This window comes from Parasteatoda tepidariorum, chromosome 4 (genome assembly GCF_982258835.1).
Source record: "Parasteatoda tepidariorum strain Cologne lab strain chromosome 4, Ptep-v5.0, whole genome shotgun sequence".
Classification (NCBI taxonomy): Eukaryota; Metazoa; Arthropoda; class Arachnida; order Araneae; family Theridiidae; genus Parasteatoda; species Parasteatoda tepidariorum.
In genome coordinates this window covers 7346814-7365763 of record NC_141758.1, presented here as the reverse complement: position 1 = coordinate 7365763, position 18950 = coordinate 7346814, and the positions used below count along the sequence as shown (strand labels likewise).

At 40.1% G+C, this 18950-nt stretch overlaps 51 non-coding genes across 51 annotated transcripts; all 51 read right to left on the bottom strand.

Moving 5' to 3' along the window:
• Positions 1–259: 259 nt before the first annotated feature.
• TRNAH-GUG (transfer RNA histidin (anticodon GUG)) lies at positions 260–331 on the bottom strand. Its single transcript has one exon. It is a non-coding gene; the product is annotated as a tRNA-His (tRNA).
• Positions 332–1019: 688 nt separating this feature from the next.
• Positions 1020–1091, bottom strand: TRNAH-GUG (transfer RNA histidin (anticodon GUG)). Its single transcript has one exon. It is a non-coding gene; the product is annotated as a tRNA-His (tRNA).
• Positions 1092–1779: 688 nt separating this feature from the next.
• Positions 1780–1851, bottom strand: TRNAH-GUG (transfer RNA histidin (anticodon GUG)). The gene has a single exon. It is a non-coding gene; the product is annotated as a tRNA-His (tRNA).
• A 688-nt stretch (positions 1852–2539) lies between these two features.
• On the bottom strand, positions 2540–2611 carry TRNAH-GUG (transfer RNA histidin (anticodon GUG)). Its single transcript has one exon. It is a non-coding gene; the product is annotated as a tRNA-His (tRNA).
• A 498-nt stretch (positions 2612–3109) lies between these two features.
• On the bottom strand, positions 3110–3181 carry TRNAH-GUG (transfer RNA histidin (anticodon GUG)). Its single transcript has one exon. It is a non-coding gene; the product is annotated as a tRNA-His (tRNA).
• A 498-nt stretch (positions 3182–3679) lies between these two features.
• On the bottom strand, positions 3680–3751 carry TRNAH-GUG (transfer RNA histidin (anticodon GUG)). Its single transcript has one exon. It is a non-coding gene; the product is annotated as a tRNA-His (tRNA).
• A 118-nt stretch (positions 3752–3869) lies between these two features.
• On the bottom strand, positions 3870–3941 carry TRNAH-GUG (transfer RNA histidin (anticodon GUG)). The gene has a single exon. It is a non-coding gene; the product is annotated as a tRNA-His (tRNA).
• Positions 3942–4249: 308 nt separating this feature from the next.
• TRNAL-GAG (transfer RNA leucine (anticodon GAG)) lies at positions 4250–4321 on the bottom strand. The gene has a single exon. It is a non-coding gene; the product is annotated as a tRNA-Leu (tRNA).
• A 118-nt stretch (positions 4322–4439) lies between these two features.
• On the bottom strand, positions 4440–4511 carry TRNAH-GUG (transfer RNA histidin (anticodon GUG)). The gene has a single exon. It is a non-coding gene; the product is annotated as a tRNA-His (tRNA).
• Positions 4512–6147: 1636 nt separating this feature from the next.
• TRNAH-GUG (transfer RNA histidin (anticodon GUG)) lies at positions 6148–6219 on the bottom strand. The gene has a single exon. It is a non-coding gene; the product is annotated as a tRNA-His (tRNA).
• Positions 6220–6527: 308 nt separating this feature from the next.
• TRNAH-GUG (transfer RNA histidin (anticodon GUG)) lies at positions 6528–6599 on the bottom strand. The gene has a single exon. It is a non-coding gene; the product is annotated as a tRNA-His (tRNA).
• Positions 6600–6717: 118 nt separating this feature from the next.
• On the bottom strand, positions 6718–6789 carry TRNAH-GUG (transfer RNA histidin (anticodon GUG)). Its single transcript has one exon. It is a non-coding gene; the product is annotated as a tRNA-His (tRNA).
• Positions 6790–7287: 498 nt separating this feature from the next.
• On the bottom strand, positions 7288–7359 carry TRNAH-GUG (transfer RNA histidin (anticodon GUG)). The gene has a single exon. It is a non-coding gene; the product is annotated as a tRNA-His (tRNA).
• A 118-nt stretch (positions 7360–7477) lies between these two features.
• TRNAH-GUG (transfer RNA histidin (anticodon GUG)) lies at positions 7478–7549 on the bottom strand. The gene has a single exon. It is a non-coding gene; the product is annotated as a tRNA-His (tRNA).
• Positions 7550–7667: 118 nt separating this feature from the next.
• On the bottom strand, positions 7668–7739 carry TRNAH-GUG (transfer RNA histidin (anticodon GUG)). Its single transcript has one exon. It is a non-coding gene; the product is annotated as a tRNA-His (tRNA).
• Positions 7740–7857: 118 nt separating this feature from the next.
• On the bottom strand, positions 7858–7929 carry TRNAH-GUG (transfer RNA histidin (anticodon GUG)). The gene has a single exon. It is a non-coding gene; the product is annotated as a tRNA-His (tRNA).
• A 497-nt stretch (positions 7930–8426) lies between these two features.
• Positions 8427–8498, bottom strand: TRNAH-GUG (transfer RNA histidin (anticodon GUG)). Its single transcript has one exon. It is a non-coding gene; the product is annotated as a tRNA-His (tRNA).
• Positions 8499–8995: 497 nt separating this feature from the next.
• On the bottom strand, positions 8996–9067 carry TRNAH-GUG (transfer RNA histidin (anticodon GUG)). The gene has a single exon. It is a non-coding gene; the product is annotated as a tRNA-His (tRNA).
• A 497-nt stretch (positions 9068–9564) lies between these two features.
• On the bottom strand, positions 9565–9636 carry TRNAH-GUG (transfer RNA histidin (anticodon GUG)). Its single transcript has one exon. It is a non-coding gene; the product is annotated as a tRNA-His (tRNA).
• Positions 9637–10514: 878 nt separating this feature from the next.
• Positions 10515–10586, bottom strand: TRNAR-GCG (transfer RNA arginine (anticodon GCG)). The gene has a single exon. It is a non-coding gene; the product is annotated as a tRNA-Arg (tRNA).
• A 117-nt stretch (positions 10587–10703) lies between these two features.
• TRNAH-GUG (transfer RNA histidin (anticodon GUG)) lies at positions 10704–10775 on the bottom strand. The gene has a single exon. It is a non-coding gene; the product is annotated as a tRNA-His (tRNA).
• A 118-nt stretch (positions 10776–10893) lies between these two features.
• On the bottom strand, positions 10894–10965 carry TRNAH-GUG (transfer RNA histidin (anticodon GUG)). The gene has a single exon. It is a non-coding gene; the product is annotated as a tRNA-His (tRNA).
• A 118-nt stretch (positions 10966–11083) lies between these two features.
• On the bottom strand, positions 11084–11155 carry TRNAH-GUG (transfer RNA histidin (anticodon GUG)). The gene has a single exon. It is a non-coding gene; the product is annotated as a tRNA-His (tRNA).
• A 118-nt stretch (positions 11156–11273) lies between these two features.
• On the bottom strand, positions 11274–11345 carry TRNAH-GUG (transfer RNA histidin (anticodon GUG)). The gene has a single exon. It is a non-coding gene; the product is annotated as a tRNA-His (tRNA).
• A 308-nt stretch (positions 11346–11653) lies between these two features.
• TRNAR-GCG (transfer RNA arginine (anticodon GCG)) lies at positions 11654–11725 on the bottom strand. Its single transcript has one exon. It is a non-coding gene; the product is annotated as a tRNA-Arg (tRNA).
• A 308-nt stretch (positions 11726–12033) lies between these two features.
• On the bottom strand, positions 12034–12105 carry TRNAR-GCG (transfer RNA arginine (anticodon GCG)). Its single transcript has one exon. It is a non-coding gene; the product is annotated as a tRNA-Arg (tRNA).
• A 308-nt stretch (positions 12106–12413) lies between these two features.
• On the bottom strand, positions 12414–12485 carry TRNAR-GCG (transfer RNA arginine (anticodon GCG)). Its single transcript has one exon. It is a non-coding gene; the product is annotated as a tRNA-Arg (tRNA).
• Positions 12486–12793: 308 nt separating this feature from the next.
• Positions 12794–12865, bottom strand: TRNAR-GCG (transfer RNA arginine (anticodon GCG)). The gene has a single exon. It is a non-coding gene; the product is annotated as a tRNA-Arg (tRNA).
• Positions 12866–13173: 308 nt separating this feature from the next.
• Positions 13174–13245, bottom strand: TRNAR-GCG (transfer RNA arginine (anticodon GCG)). Its single transcript has one exon. It is a non-coding gene; the product is annotated as a tRNA-Arg (tRNA).
• Positions 13246–13363: 118 nt separating this feature from the next.
• TRNAH-GUG (transfer RNA histidin (anticodon GUG)) lies at positions 13364–13435 on the bottom strand. Its single transcript has one exon. It is a non-coding gene; the product is annotated as a tRNA-His (tRNA).
• Positions 13436–13553: 118 nt separating this feature from the next.
• On the bottom strand, positions 13554–13625 carry TRNAH-GUG (transfer RNA histidin (anticodon GUG)). Its single transcript has one exon. It is a non-coding gene; the product is annotated as a tRNA-His (tRNA).
• Positions 13626–14121: 496 nt separating this feature from the next.
• Positions 14122–14193, bottom strand: TRNAH-GUG (transfer RNA histidin (anticodon GUG)). Its single transcript has one exon. It is a non-coding gene; the product is annotated as a tRNA-His (tRNA).
• A 118-nt stretch (positions 14194–14311) lies between these two features.
• TRNAR-GCG (transfer RNA arginine (anticodon GCG)) lies at positions 14312–14383 on the bottom strand. Its single transcript has one exon. It is a non-coding gene; the product is annotated as a tRNA-Arg (tRNA).
• Positions 14384–14691: 308 nt separating this feature from the next.
• On the bottom strand, positions 14692–14763 carry TRNAR-GCG (transfer RNA arginine (anticodon GCG)). The gene has a single exon. It is a non-coding gene; the product is annotated as a tRNA-Arg (tRNA).
• Positions 14764–15071: 308 nt separating this feature from the next.
• Positions 15072–15143, bottom strand: TRNAR-GCG (transfer RNA arginine (anticodon GCG)). The gene has a single exon. It is a non-coding gene; the product is annotated as a tRNA-Arg (tRNA).
• A 117-nt stretch (positions 15144–15260) lies between these two features.
• On the bottom strand, positions 15261–15332 carry TRNAH-GUG (transfer RNA histidin (anticodon GUG)). Its single transcript has one exon. It is a non-coding gene; the product is annotated as a tRNA-His (tRNA).
• Positions 15333–15450: 118 nt separating this feature from the next.
• Positions 15451–15522, bottom strand: TRNAH-GUG (transfer RNA histidin (anticodon GUG)). The gene has a single exon. It is a non-coding gene; the product is annotated as a tRNA-His (tRNA).
• A 118-nt stretch (positions 15523–15640) lies between these two features.
• On the bottom strand, positions 15641–15712 carry TRNAH-GUG (transfer RNA histidin (anticodon GUG)). The gene has a single exon. It is a non-coding gene; the product is annotated as a tRNA-His (tRNA).
• Positions 15713–15830: 118 nt separating this feature from the next.
• On the bottom strand, positions 15831–15902 carry TRNAH-AUG (transfer RNA histidin (anticodon AUG)). The gene has a single exon. It is a non-coding gene; the product is annotated as a tRNA-His (tRNA).
• Positions 15903–16020: 118 nt separating this feature from the next.
• TRNAH-GUG (transfer RNA histidin (anticodon GUG)) lies at positions 16021–16092 on the bottom strand. Its single transcript has one exon. It is a non-coding gene; the product is annotated as a tRNA-His (tRNA).
• Positions 16093–16399: 307 nt separating this feature from the next.
• On the bottom strand, positions 16400–16471 carry TRNAH-GUG (transfer RNA histidin (anticodon GUG)). The gene has a single exon. It is a non-coding gene; the product is annotated as a tRNA-His (tRNA).
• A 118-nt stretch (positions 16472–16589) lies between these two features.
• Positions 16590–16661, bottom strand: TRNAH-GUG (transfer RNA histidin (anticodon GUG)). The gene has a single exon. It is a non-coding gene; the product is annotated as a tRNA-His (tRNA).
• A 118-nt stretch (positions 16662–16779) lies between these two features.
• On the bottom strand, positions 16780–16851 carry TRNAL-GAG (transfer RNA leucine (anticodon GAG)). Its single transcript has one exon. It is a non-coding gene; the product is annotated as a tRNA-Leu (tRNA).
• Positions 16852–16969: 118 nt separating this feature from the next.
• Positions 16970–17041, bottom strand: TRNAH-GUG (transfer RNA histidin (anticodon GUG)). The gene has a single exon. It is a non-coding gene; the product is annotated as a tRNA-His (tRNA).
• Positions 17042–17159: 118 nt separating this feature from the next.
• On the bottom strand, positions 17160–17231 carry TRNAH-GUG (transfer RNA histidin (anticodon GUG)). The gene has a single exon. It is a non-coding gene; the product is annotated as a tRNA-His (tRNA).
• Positions 17232–17729: 498 nt separating this feature from the next.
• TRNAH-GUG (transfer RNA histidin (anticodon GUG)) lies at positions 17730–17801 on the bottom strand. The gene has a single exon. It is a non-coding gene; the product is annotated as a tRNA-His (tRNA).
• A 118-nt stretch (positions 17802–17919) lies between these two features.
• On the bottom strand, positions 17920–17991 carry TRNAH-GUG (transfer RNA histidin (anticodon GUG)). The gene has a single exon. It is a non-coding gene; the product is annotated as a tRNA-His (tRNA).
• A 118-nt stretch (positions 17992–18109) lies between these two features.
• On the bottom strand, positions 18110–18181 carry TRNAH-GUG (transfer RNA histidin (anticodon GUG)). Its single transcript has one exon. It is a non-coding gene; the product is annotated as a tRNA-His (tRNA).
• A 118-nt stretch (positions 18182–18299) lies between these two features.
• On the bottom strand, positions 18300–18371 carry TRNAH-GUG (transfer RNA histidin (anticodon GUG)). Its single transcript has one exon. It is a non-coding gene; the product is annotated as a tRNA-His (tRNA).
• Positions 18372–18678: 307 nt separating this feature from the next.
• On the bottom strand, positions 18679–18750 carry TRNAH-GUG (transfer RNA histidin (anticodon GUG)). Its single transcript has one exon. It is a non-coding gene; the product is annotated as a tRNA-His (tRNA).
• Positions 18751–18868: 118 nt separating this feature from the next.
• Positions 18869–18940, bottom strand: TRNAH-GUG (transfer RNA histidin (anticodon GUG)). Its single transcript has one exon. It is a non-coding gene; the product is annotated as a tRNA-His (tRNA).
• Between the last annotated feature and the right edge of the window lie 10 nt (positions 18941–18950).

Genomic DNA, 18950 nt, shown 5'->3' with positions numbered 1-18950 from the left:
TTGTTTTAAGGAAAAATGCTCTATCCTTAAAGGAAGAAAAAAGTATTGTTCCGTTTAGGGGAATCTAACTGCCGTGACCAGGATTCGAACCTGGGTTATTGCGGCCACAACGCAATGTACTAACCACTATAGGATCACGGCTCAGAAGTGGAGAGTGTAATTGTAATTTTAGGTTTAGGGAGATAATTCCTAGTTTTAAGGAAAAATGCTCTATCCTTAAAGGAAGAAAAAAGTATTCTACTGTTTAGGGGAATATAACTGCCGTGACCAGGATTCGAACCTGGGTTATTGCGGCCACAACGCAATGTACTAACCACTATACGATCACGGCTCAGAAGTGGAGAGTGTAATTGTAATTTTATGTTTAGGGAGAATATTCCTAGTTTTAAGGAAAAATGCTCTATCCTTAAAGGAAGAAAAAAGTATTCTACCGTTTAGGGGAATCTAACTGCCGTGACCAGGATTGGAACCTGGGTAATTGCGGCCGCAACGCAATATACTATCCACTATACGATCACGGCTCAGAAGTGGAGAGTGTAATTGTAATTTTAGGTTTAGGGAGATAATTCCTTGTTTTAAGGAAAAATGCTCTATCCTTAAAGGAAGAAAAAAGTATTGTTCCGTTTAGGGGAATCTAACTGCCGTGACCAGGATTCGACCCTGGGTTATTGCGGCCACAACGCAATGTACTAACCACTATAGGATCACGGCTCAGAAGTGGAGAGTGTAATTGTAATTTTAGGTTTAGGGAGATAATTCCTTGTTTTAAGGAAAAATGCTCTATCCTTAAAGGAAGAAAAAAGTATTGTTCCGTTTAGGGGAATCTAACTGCCGTGACCAGGATTCGACCCTGGGTTATTGCGGCCACAACGCAATGTACTAACCACTATAGGATCACGGCTCAGAAGTGGAGAGTGTAATTGTAATTTTAGGTTTAGGGAGATAATTCCTAGTTTTAAGGAAAAATGCTCTATCCTTAAAGGAAGAAAAAAGTATTCTACTGTTTAGGGGAATATAACTGCCGTGACCAGGATTCGAACCTGGGTTATTGCGGCCACAACGCAATGTACTAACCACTATACGATCACGGCTCAGAAGTGGAGAGTGTAATTGTAATTTTATGTTTAGGGAGAATATTCCTAGTTTTAAGGAAAAATGCTCTATCCTTAAAGGAAGAAAAAAGTATTCTACCGTTTAGGGGAATCTAACTGCCGTGACCAGGATTGGAACCTGGGTAATTGCGGCCGCAACGCAATATACTATCCACTATACGATCACGGCTCAGAAGTGGAGAGTGTAATTGTAATTTTAGGTTTAGGGAGATAATTCCTTGTTTTAAGGAAAAATGCTCTATCCTTAAAGGAAGAAAAAAGTATTGTTCCGTTTAGGGGAATCTAACTGCCGTGACCAGGATTCGACCCTGGGTTATTGCGGCCACAACGCAATGTACTAACCACTATAGGATCACGGCTCAGAAGTGGAGAGTGTAATTGTAATTTTAGGTTTAGGGAGATAATTCCTTGTTTTAAGGAAAAATGCTCTATCCTTAAAGGAAGAAAAAAGTATTGTTCCGTTTAGGGGAATCTAACTGCCGTGACCAGGATTCGACCCTGGGTTATTGCGGCCACAACGCAATGTACTAACCACTATAGGATCACGGCTCAGAAGTGGAGAGTGTAATTGTAATTTTAGGTTTAGGGAGATAATTCCTAGTTTTAAGGAAAAATGCTCTATCCTTAAAGGAAGAAAAAAGTATTCTACTGTTTAGGGGAATATAACTGCCGTGACCAGGATTCGAACCTGGGTTATTGCGGCCACAACGCAATGTACTAACCACTATACGATCACGGCTCAGAAGTGGAGAGTGTAATTGTAATTTTATGTTTAGGGAGAATATTCCTAGTTTTAAGGAAAAATGCTCTATCCTTAAAGGAAGAAAAAAGTATTCTACCGTTTAGGGGAATCTAACTGCCGTGACCAGGATTGGAACCTGGGTAATTGCGGCCGCAACGCAATATACTATCCACTATACGATCACGGCTCAGAAGTGGAGAGTGTAATTGTAATTTTAGGTTTAGGGAGATAATTCCTTGTTTTAAGGAAAAATGCTCTATCCTTAAAGGAAGAAAAAAGTATTGTTCCGTTTAGGGGAATCTAACTGCCGTGACCAGGATTCGACCCTGGGTTATTGCGGCCACAACGCAATGTACTAACCACTATAGGATCACGGCTCAGAAGTGGAGAGTGTAATTGTAATTTTAGGTTTAGGGAGATAATTCCTTGTTTTAAGGAAAAATGCTCTATCCTTAAAGGAAGAAAAAAGTATTGTTCCGTTTAGGGGAATCTAACTGCCGTGACCAGGATTCGACCCTGGGTTATTGCGGCCACAACGCAATGTACTAACCACTATAGGATCACGGCTCAGAAGTGGAGAGTGTAATTGTAATTTTAGGTTTAGGGAGATAATTCCTAGTTTTAAGGAAAAATGCTCTATCCTTAAAGGAAGAAAAAAGTATTCTACTGTTTAGGGGAATATAACTGCCGTGACCAGGATTCGAACCTGGGTTATTGCGGCCACAACGCAATGTACTAACCACTATACGATCACGGCTCAGAAGTGGAGAGTGTAATTGTAATTTTATGTTTAGGGAGAATATTCCTAGTTTTAAGGAAAAATGCTCTATCCTTAAAGGAAGAAAAAAGTATTCTACCGTTTAGGGGAATCTAACTGCCGTGACCAGGATTGGAACCTGGGTAATTGCGGCCGCAACGCAATATACTATCCACTATACGATCACGGCTCAGAAGTGGAGAGTGTAATTGTAATTTTAGGTTTAGGGAGATAATTCCTTGTTTTAAGGAAAAATGCTCTATCCTTAAAGGAAGAAAAAAGTATTGTTCCGTTTAGGGGAATCTAACTGCCGTGACCAGGATTCGACCCTGGGTTATTGCGGCCACAACGCAATGTACTAACCACTATAGGATCACGGCTCAGAAGTGGAGAGTGTAATTGTAATTTTAGGTTTAGGGAGATAATTCCTAGTTTTAAGGAAAAATGCTCTATCCTTAAAGGAAGAAAAAAGTATTCTACTGTTTAGGGGAATATAACTGCCGTGACCAGGATTCGAACCTGGGTTATTGCGGCCACAACGCAATGTACTAACCACTATACGATCACGGCTCAGAAGTGGAGAGTGTAATTGTAATTTTATGTTTAGGGAGAATATTCCTAGTTTTAAGGAAAAATGCTCTATCCTTAAAGGAAGAAAAAAGTATTCTACCGTTTAGGGGAATCTAACTGCCGTGACCAGGATTGGAACCTGGGTAATTGCGGCCGCAACGCAATATACTATCCACTATACGATCACGGCTCAGAAGTGGAGAGTGTAATTGTAATTTTAGGTTTAGGGAGATAATTCCTTGTTTTAAGGAAAAATGCTCTATCCTTAAAGGAAGAAAAAAGTATTGTTCCGTTTAGGGGAATCTAACTGCCGTGACCAGGATTCGACCCTGGGTTATTGCGGCCACAACGCAATGTACTAACCACTATAGGATCACGGCTCAGAAGTGGAGAGTGTAATTGTAATTTTAGGTTTAGGGAGATAATTCCTAGTTTTAAGGAAAAATGCTCTATCCTTAAAGGAAGAAAAAAGTATTCTACTGTTTAGGGGAATATAACTGCCGTGACCAGGATTCGAACCTGGGTTATTGCGGCCACAACGCAATGTACTAACCACTATACGATCACGGCTCAGAAGTGGAGAGTGTAATTGTAATTTTATGTTTAGGGAGAATATTCCTAGTTTTAAGGAAAAATGCTCTATCCTTAAAGGAAGAAAAAAGTATTCTATAGTTTAGGGGAATCTAACTGCCGTGACCAGGATTCGAACCAGGGTTATTGCGGCCACAACGCAATGTACTAACCACTATACGATCACGGCTCAAAAGTGGAGAGTGTAATTGTAATTTTATGTTTAGGGAGAATATTCCTAGTTTTAAGGAAAAATGCTCTATCCTTAAAGGAAGAAAAAAGTATTCTACCGTTTAGGGGAATCTAACTGCCGTGACCAGGATTCGAACATGGGTTATTGCGGCCACAACGCAATGTACTAACCACTATACGATCACGGCTCAGGAGTGGAGAGTGTAATTGTAATTTTATGTTTAGGGAGAATATTCCTAGTTTTAAGGAAAAATGCTCTATCCTTAGAGGAAGAAAAAAGTATTCTACCGTTTAGGGGAATCTAACTGCCGTGACCAGGATTCGAACCAGGGTTATTGCGGCCTCAACGCAATGTACTAACCACTATACGATCACGGCTCAGAAGTGGAGAGTGTAATTGTAATTTTATGTTTAGGGAGAATATTCCTAGTTTTAAGGAAAAATGCTCTATCCTTAAAGGAAGAAAAAAGTATTCTACCGTTTAGGGGAATCTAACTGCCGTGACCAGGATTCGAACCTGGGTTATTGCGGCCACAACGCAATGTACTAACCTCTATACGATCACGGCTCAGAAGTGGAGAGTGTAATTGTAATTTAAGGTTTAGGGAGAATATTCCTAGTTTTAAGGAAAAATGCTCTATCCTTAAAGGAAGAAATAAGTATTCTACCGTTTAGGGGAATCTAACTGCCTTGACCAGGATTCGAACCTTAGTTATTGCGCCTACAACGTAATTTTCTAACCACTATACGATCACGGCTCAGAAGTGGAGAGTGTAATTGTAATTTTATGTTTAGGGAGAATATTCCTTGTTTTAAGGAAAAATGCTCTATCCTTAAAGGAAGAAAAAAGTATTGTTCCGTTTAGGGGAATCTAACTGCCGTGACCAGGATTCGAACCTGGGATATTGCGGCCACAACACAATTTACTAACCACTATACGATCACGGCTCAGAAGTGGAGAGTGCAATTGTAATTTTATGTTTAGGGAGAATATTCCTAGTTTTAAGGAAAAATGCTCTATCCATAAAGGAAGAAAAAAGTATTCTACCGTTTAGGGGAATCTAACTGCCGTGACCAGGACTCGAACCTGGGTCATTGCGGCCGCAACCCAATGTACTAACCACTATACGATCGCGGCTCAGAAGTGGTGAGGGAAATTGTAATTTTATGTTTAGGGAGAATATTCCTAGTTTAAGGAAAAATGCTCTATCCTTAAAAAAAGAAAAAAGTATTGTTCCGTTTAGGGGAATCTAACTGCCGTGACCAGGATTCGAACCTGGAATATTGCGGCCACAACGCAATTTACTAACCACTATACGATCACGGCTCAGAAGTGGAGAGTGTAATTGTAATTTTAGGTTCCGGGAGAATATTCCTAGTTTTAAGGAAAAATGCTCTATCTTTAAGGAAGAAAAAACTATTCTACCGTTTAGGGGAATCTAACTGCCGTGACCAGGATTCGAACCTGGGTTATTGCGGCCACAACGCAATGTACTAACCACTATAGGATCACGGCTCAGAAGTGGAGAGTGTAATTGTAATTTTATGTTTAGGGAGAATATTCCTAGTTTTAAGGAAAAATGCTCTATCCTTAAAGGAAGAAAAAAGTATTCTGCCGTTTACGGGGAACATAACTGCCGTGACCAGGATTCGAACCTGGGTTATTGCGGCCACAACGCAATGTACTAACCACTATAGGATCACGGCTCAGAAGTGGAGAGTGTAATTGTAATTTTATGTTTAGGGAGAATATTCCTTGTTTTAAGGAAAAATGATCTATCCTTAAAGGAAGAAAAAAGTATTGTTCCGTTTAGGGGAATCTAACTGCCGTGACCAGGATTCGAACCTGGGTTATTGCGGCCGCAACGCAATATACTATCCACTATTCGATCACGGCTCAGAAGTGGAGAGTGTAATTGTAATTTTAGGTTTAGGGAGATAATTCCTAGTTTTAAGGAAAAATACTCTATCCTTAAAGGAAGAAAAAAGTATTGTTCCGTTTAGGGAATCTAACTGCCGTGACCAGGATTCGACCCTGGGTTATTGCGGCCACAACGCAATGTACTAACCACTATAGGATCACGGCTCAGAAGTGGAGAGTGTAATTGTAATTTTAGGTTTAGGGAGATAATTCCTAGTTTTAAGGAAAAATGCTCTATCCTTAAAGGAAGAAAAAAGTATTCTACTGTTTAGGGGAATATAACTGCCGTGACCAGGATTCGAACCTGGGTCATTGCGGCCACAACGCAATGTACTAACCACTATACGATCACGGCTCAGAAGTGGAGAGTGTAATTGTAATTTTATGTTTAGGGAGAATATTCCTAGTTTTAAGGAAAAATGGTCTATCCTTAAAGGAAGAAGAAAGTATTCTACCGTTTAGGGGAACCTAACTGCATTGACCAGGATTCGAACCAGGGTTATTGCGGCCACAACGCAATGTACTAACCACTATACGATCACGGCTCAAAAGTGGAGAGTGTAATTGTAATTTTATGTTTAGGGAGAATATTCCTAGTTTTAAGGAAAAATGCTCTATCCTTAAAGGAAGAAAAAAGTATTCTACCGTTTAGGGGAATCTAACTGCCGTGACCAGCATTCGAACCTGGGTTATTGCGGCCACAACGCAATGTACTAACCACTATACGATCACGGCTCAGAAGCGGAGAGTGTAATTGTAATTTTAGGTTTAGGGAGAATAATCCTAGTTTTAAGGAAAAATGCTCTATCCTTAAAGGAAGAAAAACGTATTCTACCGTTTAGGGAAATCTAACTGCCGTGACCAGGATTCGAACCTGGGTTATTGCGGCCACAACGCAATGTACTAACCTCTATACGATCACGGCTCAGAAGTGGAGAGTGTAATTGTAATTTAAGGTTGAGGGAGAATATTCCTAGTTTTAAGGAAAAATGCTCTATCCTTAAAGGAAGAAATAAGTATTCTACCGTTTAGGGGAATCTAACTGCCTTGACCAGGATTCGAACCTTAGTTATTGCGCCTACAACGTAATTTTCTAACCACTATACGATCACGGCTCAGAAGTGGTGAGTGTAATTGTAATTTTATGTTTGGGGAGAATATTCCTAGTTTCAATGAAAAATGCTCTATCCTTAAAGGAAGAAAAAAGTATTCTACCGTTTAGGGGAATCTAACTGCCGTGACCAGGATTCGAACCTGGGTTATTGCGGCCACTACGCAATGTAATAACCACTATACGATCACAGCTCTGACGTGGTGAGTGTAATTGTAATTTTATGCATAGGGAGAATATTCCTAGTTTTAAGGAAAAATGCTCTATCCTTAAGGGAAGAAAAAAGTATTCTACCACTTAGGGGAATATAACTGCCGTGACCAGGATTCGAACCTGGGTTATTGCGGCCACTACGCAATGTACTAACCACTATACGATCACGGCTCAGAAGTAGTGAGTGTAATTGTAATTTTATGTTTAGGGAGAATATTCCTAGTTTTAAGGAAAAATGGTCTGTCCTTAAAGGAAGATAAAAGTATTCTACCGTTTAGGGGAATCTAACTGCCGTGACCAGGATTCGAACCTGGGTTATTGCGGCCACAACGCAATGTACTAACCACTATACGATCACGGCTCAGAAGTGGTGAGTGTAATTGTAATTTTATGTTTAGGGAGAATATTCCTAGTTTTAAGGAAAAATGCTCTATCCTTAAAGGAAGAAAAAAGTATTCTACCGTTTAGGGGAATCTAACTGCCGTGACCAGGATTCGAGCCTGGGTAATTGCGGCCACAGCGCAATGTACTAACCACTATACGATCACGGCTTAGAAGTGGTGAGTGTAATTGTAATTTTATGTTTAGGGAGAATATTCCTAGTTTTAAGGAAAAATGGTCTATCCTTAAAGGAAGATAAAAGTATTCTACCGTTTAGGGGAATCTAACTGCCGTGACCAGGATTCGAACCTGGGTTATTGCGGCCACAACGCAATGTACTAACCACTATACGATCACGGCTCAGAAGTGGTGAGTGTAATTGTAATTTTATGTTTAGGGAGAATATTCCTAGTTTTAAGGAAAAATGCTCTATCCTTAAAGGAAGAAAAAAGTATTCTACCGTTTAGGGGAATCTAACTGCCGTGACCAGGATTCGAGCCTGGGTTAAAGCGGCCACAGCGCTATGTACTAACCACTATACGATCACGGCTCAGAAGTGGTGAGTGTAATTGTAATTTTATGTTTAGGGAGAATATTCCTAGTTTTAAGGAAAAATGCTCTATCCTTAAAGGAAGAAAAAAGTATTCTACCGTTTAGGGGAATCTAACTGCCGTGACCAGGATTGGAACCTGGGTAATTGCGGCCGCAACGCAATATACTATCCACTATACGATCACGGCTCAGAAGTGGAGAGTGTAATTGTAATTTTAGGTTTAGGGAGATAATTCCTTGTTTTAAGGAAAAATACTCTATCCTTAAAGGAAGAAAAAAGTATTGTTCCGTTTAGGGAATCTAACTGCCGTGACCAGGATTCGAACCTGGGTTATTGCGGCCACAACGCAATGTACTAACCACTATACGATCACGGCTCAGAACTGGAGAGTGTAATTGTAATTTTAGGTTTAGGGAGATAATTCCTAGTTTTAAGGAAAAATGCTCTATCCTTAAAGGAAGAAAAAAGTATTCTACCGTTTAGGGGAATCTAACTGCCGTGACCAGGATTCGAACCTGGGTTATTGCGGCCACAACGGAATGTACTAACCACTATACGATCACGGCTCAGAAGTGGTGAGTGTAATTGTAATTTTATGATTAGGGAGAATATTCGTAGTTTTAAGGAAAAATGCTCTATCCTTAAACAAAGAAAAAAGTATTCTACCGTTTAGGGGAATCTAACTGCCGTGACCAGGATTGGAACCTGGGTAATTGCGGCCGCAACGCAATATACTATCCACTATACGATCACGGCTCAGAAGTGGAGAGTGTAATTGTAATTTTAGGTTTAGGGAGATAATTCCTTGTTTTAAGGAAAAATACTCTATCCTTAAAGGAAGAAAAAAGTATTGTTCCGTTTAGGGAATCTAACTGCCGTGACCAGGATTCGAACCTGGGTTATTGCGGCCACAACGCAATGTACTAACCACTATACGATCACGGCTCAGAACTGGAGAGTGTAATTGTAATTTTAGGTTTAGGGAGATAATTCCTAGTTTTAAGGAAAAATGCTCTATCCTTAAAGGAAGAAAAAATTATTCTACCGTTTAGGGGAATCTAACTGCCGTGACCAGGATTCGAACCTGGGTTATTGCGGCCACAACGGAATGTACTAACCACTATACGATCACGGCTCAGAAGTGGTGAGTGTAATTGTAATTTTATGATTAGGGAGAATATTCGTAGTTTTAAGGAAAAATGCTCTATCCTTAAACAAAGAAAAAAGTATTCTACCGTTTAGGGGAATCTAACTGCCGTGACCAGGATTGGAACCTGGGTAATTGCGGCCGCAACGCAATATACTATCCACTATACGATCACGGCTCAGAAGTGGAGAGTGTAATTGTAATTTTAGGTTTAGGGAGATAATTCCTTGTTTTAAGGAAAAATACTCTATCCTTAAAGGAAGAAAAAAGTATTGTTCCGTTTAGGGAATCTAACTGCCGTGACCAGGATTCGAACCTGGGTTATTGCGGCCACAACGCAATGTACTAACCACTATACGATCACGGCTCAGAACTGGAGAGTGTAATTGTAATTTTAGGTTTAGGGAGATAATTCCTAGTTTTAAGGAAAAATGCTCTATCCTTAAAGGAAGAAAAAAGTATTCTACCGTTTAGGGGAATCTAACTGCCGTGACCAGGATTCGAACCTGGGTTATTGCGGCCACAACGGAATGTACTAACCACTATACGATCACGGCTCAGAAGTGGTGAGTGTAATTGTAATTTTATGATTAGGGAGAATATTCGTAGTTTTAAGGAAAAATGCTCTATCCTTAAACAAAGAAAAAAGTATTCTACCGTTTAGGGGAATCTAACTGCCGTGACCAGGATTGGAACCTGGGTAATTGCGGCCGCAACGCAATATACTATCCACTATACGATCACGGCTCAGAAGTGGAGAGTGTAATTGTAATTTTAGGTTTAGGGAGATAATTCCTAGTTTTAAGGAAAAATGCTCTATCCTTAAAGGAAGAAAAAAGTATTCTACCGTTTAGGGGAATCTAACTGCCGTGACCAGGATTCGAACCTGGGTTATTGCGGCCACAACGGAATGTACTAACCACTATACGATCACGGCTCAGAAGTGGTGAGTGTAATTGTAATTTTATGATTAGGGAGAATATTCGTAGTTTTAAGGAAAAATGCTCTATCCTTAAACAAAGAAAAAAGTATTCTACCGTTTAGGGGAATCTAACTGCCGTGACCAGGATTGGAACCTGGGTAATTGCGGCCGCAACGCAATATACTATCCACTATACGATCACGGCTCAGAAGTGGAGAGTGTAATTGTAATTTTAGGTTTAGGGAGATAATTCCTAGTTTTAAGGAAAAATGCTCTATCCTTAAAGGAAGAAAAAAGTATTCTACCGTTTAGGGGAATCTAACTGCCGTGACCAGGATTCGAACCTGGGTAATTGCGGCCGCAACGCAATATACTATCCACTATACGATCACGGCTCAGAAGTGGAGAGTGTAATTGTAATTTTAGGTTTAGGGAGATAATTCCTTGTTTTAAGGAAAAATACTCTATCCTTAAAGGAAGAAAAAAGTATTGTTCCGTTTAGGGAATCTAACTGCCGTGACCAGGATTCGAACCTGGGTTATTGCGGCCACAACGCAATGTACTAACCACTATACGATCACGGCTCAGAACTGGAGAGTGTAATTGTAATTTTAGGTTTAGGGAGATAATTCCTAGTTTTAAGGAAAAATGCTCTATCCTTAAAGGAAGAAAAAAGTATTCTACCGTTTAGGGGAATCTAACTGCCGTGACCAGGATTCGAACCTGGGTTATTGCGGCCACAACGCAATGTACTAACCACTATACGATCACGGCTCAAAAGTGGTGAGTGTAATTGTAATTTTATGTTTAGGGAGAATATTCCTAGTTTTAAGGAAAAATGGTCTGTCCTTAAAGGAAGATAGAAGTATTCTACCGTTTAGGGGAATCTAACTGCCGTGACCAGGATTCGAACCTGGGTTATTGCGGCCACAACGCAATGTACTAACCACTATACGATCACGGCTCAGAAGTGGTGAGTGTAATTGTAATTTTATGTTTAGGGAGAATATTCCTAGTTTTAAGGAAAAATGCTCTATCCTTAAAGGAAGAAAAAAGTATTCTACCGTTTAGGGGAATCTAACTGCCGTGACCAGGATTCGAGCCTGGGTTATTGCGGCCACAGCGCAATGTACTAACCACTATACGATCACGGCTCAGAAGTGGTGAGTGTAATTGTAATTTTATGTTTAGGGAGAATATTCCTAGTTTTAAGGAAAAATGCTCTATCCTTAAAGGAAGAAAAAAGTATTCTACCGTTTAGGGGAATCTAACTGCCGTGACCAGGATTCGAGCTTTTGTTATTGCGGCCACAGCGCAATGTACTAACCACTATACGATCACGGCTCAGAAGTGGTGAGTGTAATTGTAATTTTATGTTTAGGGAGAATATTCCTAGTTTTAAGGAAAAATGCTCTATCCTTAATGAAAGAAAAAAGTATTCTTCCGTTTAGGGGAATCTAACTGCCGTGACCAGGATTCGAACCTGGGTAATTGCGGCCGCAACGCAATATACTATCCACTATACGATCACGGCTCAGAAGTGGAGAGTGTAATTGTAATTTTAGGTTTAGGGAGATAATTCCTAGTTTTAAGGAAAAATACTCTATCCTTAAAGGAAGAAAGAAGTATTGTTCCGTTTAGGGGAATCTAACTGCCGTGACCAGGATTCGAGCCTGTGTTATTGCGGCCACAGCGCAATGTACTAACCACTATACGATCACGGCTCAGAAGTGGTGAGTGTAATTGTAATTTTATGTTTAGGGAGAATATTCCTAGTTTTAAGGAAAAATGCTCTATCCTTAATGAAAGAAAAAAGTATTCTTCCGTTTAGGGGAATCTAACTGCCGTGACCAGGATTCGAACCTGGGTAATTGCGGCCGCAACGCAATATACTATCCACTATACGATCACGGCTCAGAAGTGGAGAGTGTAATTGTAATTTTAGGTTTAGGGAGATAATTCCTAGTTTTAAGGAAAAATGCTCTATCCTTAAAGGAAGAAAAAAGTATTCTACCGTTTAGGGGAATCTAACTGCCGTGACCAGGATTCGAGCCTGTGTTATTGCGGCCACAGCGCAATGTACTAACCACTATACGATCACGGCTCAGAAGTGGTGAGTGTAATTGTAATTTTATGTTTAGGGAGAATATTCCTAGTTTTAAGGAAAAATGCTCTATCCTTAATGAAAGAAAAAAGTATTCTTCCGTTTAGGGGAATCTAACTGCCGTGACCAGGATTCGAACCTGGGTAATTGCGGCCGCAACGCAATATACTATCCACTATACGATCACGGCTCAGAAGTGGAGAGTGTAATTGTAATTTTAGGTTTAGGGAGATAATTCCTAGTTTTAAGGAAAAATGCTCTATCCTTAAAGGAAGAAAAAAGTATTCTACCGTTTAGGGGAATCTAACTGCCGTGACCAGGATTCGAGCCTGTGTTATTGCGGCCACAGCGCAATGTACTAACCACTATACGATCACGGCTCAGAAGTGGTGAGTGTAATTGTAATTTTATGTTTAGGGAGAATATTCCTAGTTTTAAGGAAAAATGCTCTATCCTTAATGAAAGAAAAAAGTATTCTTCCGTTTAGGGGAATCTAACTGCCGTGACCAGGATTCGAACCTGGGTAATTGCGGCCGCAACGCAATATACTATCCACTATACGATCACGGCTCAGAAGTGGAGAGTGTAATTGTAATTTTAGGTTTAGGGAGATAATTCCTAGTTTTAAGGAAAAATGCTCTATCCATAAAGGAAGAAAAAAGTATTCTACCGTTTAGGGGAATCTAACTGCCGTGACCAGGATTCGAGCCTGTGTTATTGCGGCCACAGCGCAATGTACTAACCACTATACGATCACGGCTCAGAAGTGGTGAGTGTAATTGTAATTTTATGTTTAGGGAGAATATTCCTAGTTTTAAGGAAAAATGCTCTATCCTTAATGAAAGAAAAAAGTATTCTTCCGTTTAGGGGAATCTAACTGCCGTGACCAGGATTCGAACCTGGGTAATTGCGGCCGCAACGCAATGTACTAACCACTATACGATCACGGCTCAGAAGTGGAGAGTGTAATTGTAATTTTATGTTTAGGGAGAATATTCCTAGTTTTAAGGAAAAATGGTCTGTCCTTAAAGGAAGATAGAAGTATTCTACCGTTTAGGGGAATCTAACTGCCGTGACCAGGATTCGAACCTGGGTTATTGCGGCCACAACGCAATGTACTAACCACTATACGATCACGGCTCAGAAGCGGTGAGTGTAATTGTAATTTTATGTTTAGGGAGAATATTCCTAGTTTTAAGGAAAAATGGTCTGTCCTTAAAGGAAGATAAAAGTATTCTACCGTTTAGGGGAATCTAACTGCCGTGACCAGGATTCGAACCTGGGTTATTGCGGCCACAACGCAATGTACTAACCACTATACGATCACGGCTCAGAACTGGAGAGTGTAATTGTAATTTTATGTTTAGGGAGATAATTCCTTGTTTTAAGGAAAAATACTCTATCCTTAAAGGAAGAAAAAAGTATTGTTCCGTTTAGGGAATCTAACTGCCGTGACCAGGATTCGAACATGGGTTATTGCGGCCACAACGCAATGTACTAACCACTATACGATCACGGCTCAGAACTGGAGAGTGTAATTGTAATTTTAGGTTTAGGGAGATAATTCCTAGTTTTAAGGAAAAATGCTCTATCCTTAAAGGAAGAAAAAAGTATTCTACCGTTTAGGGGAATCTAACTGCCTTGACCAGGATTCGAACCTGGGTTATTGCGGCCACAACGCAATGTACTAACCACTATACGATCACGACTCAGAAGTGGTGAGTGTAATTGTAATTTTATGTTTAGGGAGAATATTCCTAGTTTTAAGGAAAAATGCTCTATCCTTAAAGGAAGAAAAAAATTTCTACCGTTTAGGGGAATCTAACTGCCGTGACCAGGATTCGAGCCTGGGTTATTGCGGCCACAGCGCAATGTACTAACCACTATACGATCACGGCTCAGAAGTGGTGAGTGTAATTGTAATTTTATGTTTAGGGAGAATATTCCTAGTTTTAAGGAAAAATGCTTTATCCTTAATGAAAGAAAAAAGTATTCTTCCGTTTAGGGGAATCTAACTGCCGTGACCAGGATTCGAACCTGGGTAATTGCGGCCGCAACGCAATATACTATCCACTATACGATCACGGCTCAGAAGTGGAGAGTGTAATTGTAATTTTAGGTTTAGGGAGATAATTCCTAGTTTTAAGGAAAAATGCTCTATCCTTAAAGGAAGAAAAAAGTATTCTACCGTTTAGGGGAATCTAACTGCCGTGACCAGGATTCGAGCCTGTGTTATTGCGGCCACAGCGCAATGTACTAACCACTATACGATCACGGCTCAGAAGTGGTGAGTGTAATTGTAATTTTATGTTTAGGGAGAATATTCCTAGTTTTAAGGAAAAATGCTCTATCCTTAATGAAAGAAAAAAGTATTCTTCCGTTTAGGGGAATCTAACTGCCGTGACCAGGATTCGAACCTGGGTAATTGCGGCCGCAACGCAATATACTATCCACTATACGATCACGGCTCAGAAGTGGAGAGTGTAATTGTAATTTTAGGTTTAGGGAGATAATTCCTAGTTTTAAGGAAAAATGCTCTATCCTTAAAGGAAGAAAAAAGTATTCTACCGTTTAGGGGAATCTAACTGCCGTGACCAGGATTCGAGCCTGTGTTATTGCGGCCACAGCGCAATGTACTAACCACTATACGATCACGGCTCAGAAGTGGTGAGTGTAATTGTAATTTTATGTTTAGGGAGAATATTCCTAGTTTTAAGGAAAAATGCTCTATCCTTAATGAAAGAAAAAAGTATTCTTCCGTTTAGGGGAATCTAACTGCCGTGACCAGGATTCGAACCTGGGTAATTGCGGCCGCAACGCAATATACTATCCACTATACGATCACGGCTCAGAAGTGGAGAGTGTAATTGTAATTTTAGGTTTAGGGAGATAATTCCTAGTTTTAAGGAAAAATACTCTATCCTTAAAGGAAGAAAGAAGTATTGTTCCGTTTAGGGAATCTAACTGCCGTGACCAGGATTCGAACCTGGGTTATTGCGGTCACAACGCAATGTACTAACCACTATACGATCACGGCTCAGAAGTGGAGAGTGTAATTGTAATTTTAGGTTTAGGGAGATAATTCCTAGTTTTAAGGAAAAATGCTCTATCCTTAAAGGAAGAAAAAAGTATTCTACCGTTTAGGGGAATCTAACTGCCGTGACCAGGATTCGAACCTGGGTTATTGCGGCCACAACGCAATGTACTAACCACTATACGATCACGGCTCAGAAGTGGAGAGTGTAATTGTAATTTTATGTTTAGGGAGAATATTCCTAGTTTTAAGGAAAAATGGTCTGTCCTTAAAGGAAGATAGAAGTATTCTACCGTTTAGGGGAATCTAACTGCCGTGACCAGGATTCGAACCTGGGTTATTGCGGCCACAACGCAATGTACTAACCACTATACGATCACGGCTCAGAAGCGGTGAGTGTAATTGTAATTTTATGTTTAGGGAGAATATTCCTAGTTTTAAGGAAAAATGGTCTGTCCTTAAAGGAAGATAAAAGTATTCTACCGTTTAGGGGAATCTAACTGCCGTGACCAGGATTCGAACCTGGGTTATTGCGGCCATAACGCAATGTACTAACCACTATACGATCACGGCTCAGAAGTGGTGAGTGTAATTGTAATTTTATGTTTAGGGAGAATATTCCTAGTTTTAAGGAAAAATGCTCTATCCTTAAAGGAAGAAAAAAGTATTCTACCGTTTAGGGGAATCTAACTGCCGTGACCAGGATTCGAGCCTGGGTTATTGCGGCCACAGCGCAATGTACTAACCACTATACGATCACGGCTCAGAAGTGGTGAGTGTAATTGTAATTTTATGTTTAGGGAGAATATTCCTAGTTTTAAGGAAAAATGCTCTATCCTTAAAGAAAGAAAAAAGTATTCTACCGTTTAGGGGAATCTAACTGCCGTGACCAGGATTGGAACCTGGGTAATTGCGGCCGCAACGCAATATACTATCCACTATACGATCACGGCTCAGAAGTGGTGAGTGTAATTGTAATTTTAGGTTTAGGGAGATAATTCCTTGTTTTAAGGAAAAATACTCTATCCTTAAAGGAAGAAAAAAGTATTGTTCCGTTTAGGGAATCTAACTGCCGTGACCAGGATTCGAACCTGGGTTATTGCGGCCACAACGCAATGTACTAACCACTATACGATCACGGCTCAAAAGTGGAGAGTGTAATTGTAATTTTATGTTTAGGGAGAATATTCCTAGTTTTAAGGAAAAATGCTCTATCCTTAAAGGAAGAAAAAAGTATTCTACCGTTTAGGGGAATCTAACTGCCGTGACCAGGATTCGAACCTGGGTTATTGCGGCCACAACGCAATGTACTAACCACTATACGATCACGGCTCAGGAGTTGAGAGTGTAATTGTAATTTTATGTTTAGGGAGAATATTCCTAGTTTTAAGGAAAAATGCTCTATCCTTAGAGGAAGAAAAAAGTATTCTACCGTTTAGGGGAATCTAACTGCCGTGACCAGGATTCGAACCAGGGTTATTGCGGCCTCAACGCAATGTACTAACCACTATACGATCACGGCTCAGAAGTGGAGAGTGTAATTGTAATTTTATGTTTAGGGAGAATATTCCTAGTTTTAAGGAAAAATGCTCTATCCTTAAAGGAAGAAAAAAGTATTCTACCGTTTAGGGGAATCTAACTGCCGTGACCAGCATTCGAACCTGGGTTATTGCGGCCACAACGCAATGTACTAACCACTATACGATCACGGCTCAGAAGCGGAGAGTGTAATTGTAATTTTAGGTTTAGGGAGAATAATCCTAGTTTTAAGGAAAAATGCTCTATCCTTAAAGGAAGAAAAACGTATTCTACCGTTTAGGGAAATCTAACTGCCGTGACCAGGATTCGAACCTGGGTTATTGCGGCCACAACGCAATGTACTAACCTCTACACGATCACGGCTCAGAAGTGGAGAGTGTAATTGTAATTTAAGGTTTAGGGAGAATATTCCTAGTTTTAAGGAAAAATGCTCAATCCTTAAAGGAAGAAATAAGTATTCTACCGTTTAGGGGAATCTAACTGCCTTGACCAGGATTCGAACCTTAGTTATTGCGCCTACAACGTAATTTTCTAACCACTATACGATCACGGCTCAGAAGTGGTGAGTGTAATTGTAATTTTATGTTTGGGGAGAATATTCCTAGTTTCAAGGAAAAATGCTCTATCCTTAAAGGAAGAAAAAAGTATTCTACCGTTTAGGGGAATCTAACTGCCGTGACCAGGATTCGAACCTGGGTTATTGCGGCCACTACGCAATGTAATAACCACTATACGATCACAGCTCTGACGTGGTGAGTGTAATTGTAATTTTATGCTTAGGGAGAATATTCCTAGTTTTAAGGAAAAATGCTCTATCCTTAAGGGAAGAAAAAAGTATTCTACCACTTAGGGGAATCTAACTGCCGTGACCAGGATTCGAACCTGGGTTATTGCGGCCACTACGCAATGTACTAACCACTATACGATCACGGCTCAGAAGTGGTGAGTGTAATTGTAATTTTATGTTTAGGGAGAATATTCCTAGTTTTAAGGAAAAATGGTCTGTCCTTAAAGGAAGATAAAAGTATTCTACCGTTTAGGGGAATCTAACTGCCGTGACCAGGATTCGAACCTGGGTTATTGCGGCCACAACGCAATGTACTAACCACTATACGATCACGGCTCAGAAGTGGTGAGTGTAATTGTAATTTTATGTTTAGGGAGAATATTCCTAGTTTTAAGGAAAAATGCTCTATCCTTAAAGGAAGAAAAAAGTATTCTACCGTTTAGGGGAATCTAACTGCCGTGACCAGGATTCGAGCCTGGGTTATTGCGGCCACAGCGCAATGTACTAACCACTATACGATCACGGCTCAGAAGTGGTGTGTGTAATTGTAATTTTATGTTTAGGGAGAATATTCCTAGTTTTAAGGAAAAATGGTCTATCCTTAAAGGAAGATAAAAGTATTCTACCGTTTAGGGGAATCTAACTGCCGTGACCAGGATTCGAACCTGGGTTATTGCGGCCACAACGCAATGTACTAACCACTATACGATCACGGCTCAGAAGTGGTGAGTGTAATTGTAATTTTATGTTTAGGGAGAATATTCCTAGTTTTAAGGAAAAATGCTCTATCCTTAAAGGAAGAAAAAAGTATTCTACCGTTTAGGGGAATCTAACTGCCGTGACCAGGATTGGAACCTGGGTAATTGCGGCCGCAACGCAATATACTATCCACTATACGATCACGGCTCAGAAGTGGAGAGTGTAATTGTAATTTTAGGTTTAGGGAGATAATTCCTTGTTTTAAGGAAAAATACTCTATCCTTAAAGGAAGAAAAAAGTATTGTTCCGTTTAGGGAATCTAACTGCCGTGACCAGGATTCGAACCTGGGTTATTGCGGCCACAACGCAATGTACTAACCACTATACGATCACGGCTCAGAACTGGAGAGTGTAATTGTAATTTTAGGTTTAGGGAGATAATTCCTAGTTTTAAGGAAAAATGCTCTATCCTTAAAGGAAGAAAAAAGTATTCTACCGTTTAGGGGAATCTAACTGCCGTGACCAGGATTCGAACCTGGGTTATTGCGGCCACAACGCAATGTACTAACCACTATACGATCACGGCTCAGAAGTGG